Source organism: Triticum dicoccoides, chromosome 5B (genome assembly GCF_002162155.2).
Source record: "Triticum dicoccoides isolate Atlit2015 ecotype Zavitan chromosome 5B, WEW_v2.0, whole genome shotgun sequence".
Classification (NCBI taxonomy): domain Eukaryota; kingdom Viridiplantae; phylum Streptophyta; class Magnoliopsida; order Poales; family Poaceae; genus Triticum; species Triticum dicoccoides.
In genome coordinates this window covers 684946645-684951190 of record NC_041389.1, presented here as the reverse complement: position 1 = coordinate 684951190, position 4546 = coordinate 684946645, and positions in this window count along the sequence as shown.

Below are 4546 nucleotides of genomic sequence, written 5' to 3'. Positions count from 1 at the left end.
TTATGCTATATTACTGACGAAGTGTAAGAAGCATCTTCGAAGAAAATAGTACCCCCACCGATACCTTTCGTCGGTTGCTCATTGTTACTATGAGACTTGTGCAATAGATTTTTGTACTCATGAGTTCTGTTGTGTGCCGACCATAATTGAAAACAATAAGAGCGCTAGCCTTCGGCTTCACCCAGTCTGAGGTCAGAGCTCAGAGGATCCGGTCGTGACAATCGCAGGGGTGCTCCCTTTACTACCTAGCCAAACAATCGGGAACGTATGGGTAAGCACAGGAGCGAGGCAACCAAGCTTGCAAATCACTTAGGTCAATATGGTGCATATTGTGGCGTAATACACGAACGAGGAACGAAGCCGTAGAAGTATAATCATATGCAAGAGGAAAAGCTCCAGCAAGGGAGCCCCCAAGTAAACGGGGTATTTGAATTTGTGTGTCACAAACAAAGTTTGGACAAGGAGGTTTGTCACAAACAAGAAAAGTATAATGCTTGGCCGAACAAAATTTAAAACTGGGAGTTTTTGAGCATGAAAGCGACTTAGCTAGTTAATGTATTCGCCATTGATGACGCGGTCCGAGCTTGGTGCGGGACAAGGTCTCAGCCCCCAAGCCCGACGTGGCTGAGTGAAGAGCTCGGCACTCCGAAGAGGCAAAGCCCCCAATCTAGTTGAGGTGATGGAGCAGGTCGCCAGATGACACTGGAGTCTCCGGCCTAGTAGGTTGATGAAGCGACGATGCGGGGTTGCCAATACAGGGCAGCGCTCCAAGGTGACGACACAATTCGGTCGATGGAGGTGGGCGACGACATCACCCTGCCGAGGTGACAGTGCGGCCAGCGCTGTGGCGTAGTCGAGGCCGATTGTCTGCATGCATGAAGTAGCACAAAGCAGATAGCAAAAATAAATTAAAAAAATCTTTACAAAATTCTTTATGTAAAATAAATTATTAAAGAGATGTGGCGTGGCGCGAGGCCATTGTCGACACAGGGCGTTGGCGCGGCGGGATGACAAAATCTGAATTGGCACGGGCGCCCGAGTTACGGACGCAGTGCGCACAGGGTAGCGACAGCATATCGGGTCGCCCTGAAACGGCGGCCGCGGTGTAGACCTGATTGCAAAACCTGCAGCACAAAAAATGCAGACCGGCAGAGAATACTCTTTCAACGGAAAACGCATGTACATGCATCAACAAAATATCTCTGCAAAAAATAATACGGTACTAACGGACAGAAAATATTCTGTGCGTAATAATTTCATGTCATAAACGAATAGTTAGGAAAAAATAAACACGCTCGACTACGATGACCGTAGCAGACCGAGGTGAGAAAACAAAAGTGATGTGGACAAAACTAGTATCAACTAGTACCTAGAATATATTGGGTTTGACCTTATACGTGGAGTAGTAGTACTCAAATTACCGAATCCACCAATCAAACCTAGGGTACCGCACTGTAAAACTAGTAGCCAACAAGGTTAGCAATACCCCAGGTACATGCACTTTTCAACAAAAGGTACAGGAGGACCACCTGCCGAACTAAGGGATGGAATAAAAAACAAAAGGAAAGGAATCTTCCCTGATATGCCCGACCGAGGCGAGGTGTGATCGGCCCTGCTCCTCTGCTGGATCGCTGCTGTTTTTGGACTGATCCAGGCGGTGTATCTGCAACCCCAAGGCGTTGCTGCATGCACACGTTTCACGGGGTAGCAATCTTTGTGATTGATATTGCTTTTTATAACCGCAGCAGTGTCCAGATCTAACACACGGTGCGGCGACGGGTACGACCATCGTCGTTAAAATTTTCCTGATCTTGGTTTGACTGCGAACAAGGTAAGCTAATTTGGCAGCAACAATTTGCGAAGAGAGATGATTGACATAAAACAGATCTAATTGAAAAAATATCACCTGATTGTCCCATCAATCTGCGACGATCGCCCAGCAGGCTCTCAATGAAAGCACCAATGTCGGTTCAATATCCGGCGTATCTCGTAGTAGGGGTCCTAAGCTAGGCGTCTTGGAGCGATGGTAACATGGACACGGGGTTTTACCCAGCTTCGAGCTCTCTTGATGAGATAATACCCTACAAGTTGCTTTTGATTGTATTCATATGGGTGTAGTACAGAGTACACGTATCTACCACGAGATTGTAGTAATGAATATGAGATTGTCTATTGACTAGCCTGGCCTCGGTTTATATAAGACACCGGAGGCCTAGGGTTTAGGAAAGTCCTTGTCTTGGGCGCCAATTCTTGTGGAGTCTTCCTTGTATGCGACAGGGGTTGTCTGAACTGGCCCATGAGTATACGGCCATGGGGGTCCTCGGCCCAATCTAACTGATCGGGGGACGACGTGGTGAGTACCCCCTAGTCCAGGACACCGTCAGTACCCGATGGTACATGAGGGGTATAGTGATTCTAACTAGATATCTGATGCTGATGAGATGAAAGGCACAAGTGGATATGTCTTCACACTTGGTGGTGGTGCAGTTTCCTGGAAGTCTTGCAAGCAGACGATCTTAACCAGATCAACTATGGAAGAAGAACTCACAGCATTAGACACATCATGCGTCGAAGCAGAATGGCTTCGAGAGCTTTGATGGATTTGCCAGTGGTTGATAAACCAGTCCCGGCTGTCCTTATGAACTGTGACAATCAAACCGTGATTGGCAAGGCTAAGAGTTCAAAGGACAACTTGAAATCCACAAAGCACATAAGAAGAAGATTAAAATCTGTGAGAAAATCAGAAACTCCGGAGTGATAGCGTTGGATTATATCCAGATGGCTATGAATCTGGCAGACCCTTTTACGAAAGGGCTATCACGGATTGTGATAGAAAATGCATCGAGGGAGATGGGTATGAGACCCACGTAAGTTGCCATGGGGGTAACCCAACCTATGTGATCGGAGATCTCGTGAATTAGGACCTGGGAAAACAATCTAGCGGTCAACTATGGAGAGTATCCTTAATTATCCCACTCCGTCGGAGATGCAATAATACTCTCAATTCTGTAAGGCAGGCTGACTTTTGTCTTAATATGTTTCAAAGCTTATGTAAGCAAGATGCTAACCTACAGAGCATTCTTTGGAGGAACACACCTATGTGAGCCCCACTGCTGGTCACAGTCTATGAGATTGGGTGATCTCTAGGAAGCTCATTAGAAGGTACGGAGTATGACTAATAAGCTCCACCCATGGGGTTTAGCCTTCGGCAGCCACGTATCAGCTCACAATAGGCGAAACTTCTACACGCCAAACTGACAATTCAAGGCATAGTCCATTGTTTAGTTATGAAGAAGTCTAATCCTATTGCTCTAGGTGGAAGTTCAACTTAACAGTCTCCACTGAAAATTCTGGTCAAACATTGTTTGGAACAGTTGACAAACTTATGTGCCTCGAGATCTGGTGGGGGATTGATGGATTATGGATGGGCTTAGGCCCATATAAGACAATAATCCCTAGTTAATCTCTAAGGCCCATGCATGTGTACGGCAAGTGGTGGGAAGTGTGGGAAGTTTAGTCCCATACTGCTACAGTAAGAAGAGTGAGACCTCTTTATAAGGGTTGCTCTACCACTTTCTATTGGGAGCTTGGGAATAGGAGCTGTACACATGCGCTCCTCCTCCTCCGCCGCCTGCCTCGCCTCACCATGCCTTGCCTCGTCACGACGCGCTCACGCGCCGGGGTTGCGGGAATGAGCCGAGCCAAAGATTATTTCTGCCGCTCAGGAATTGTGAATTAATTAACAAGTCACTTACAAAAGTACCACGGTTCGAGACGTTGGACCGTGGGCTGTTCGCGGACTAGGTTGTGGGCCTGGCCCAGGCCCATCTACCTGACTGTAACATCCCAAATTTCCTATTTGGAATGTTTTACAATTATAGCCAAGCATCCTATGCATCCTGTTTGAATTGAATGCCATTTGAAGTTTCAGAGAATTTTGAGTTTTGAATTTGAATTTCAAACCTTGGCATGTGGGAAACATTTCAAAAACTAAGCCTGATAAATACTTGATCAAAAGTATGAGAGGAGCAAACATGACACTCCAAAAACATCAGAGGAAACAATGCCAAAGGATTGGATTCAAATCTGAATTTTATTTGAATTTGAAAAAAAAATGGATTTTTATAAAGTTTGGATTTTGCCTTTGGAAAAATGTTCAAATGAAAGGGAATATTCCCCTGATCATTTTAGTATATATATACCCTATATAAAATATTTATAGATAATGTTTTATTTTTGTTCTTGTTTTATTTAAAAAAAATAAAGAAAAACCCCGGGGCGCCAGCCAGGCCACCCCAGGCCCAGCCAGCGCCGCACCCCTCCCCTCCCCGCCTGGCCCAAGCCAGCCGGCCCACTCGGCCAACAGGCCAGCCGAGCCAGGCCAGCCCAGCTCCACCCGCCCCGTCTTCCCCAACCCCTCGCCCACGCCACGACCTCGCCGGAGATCGACCGGATCCCGAAGGATCCGGGATCCCCCGATCGCCCCGATCCCCTTCCGAAGCTCGCCGGACCCCCAGGCTATAAAGCCTAGCCCCTCCGCACCCCA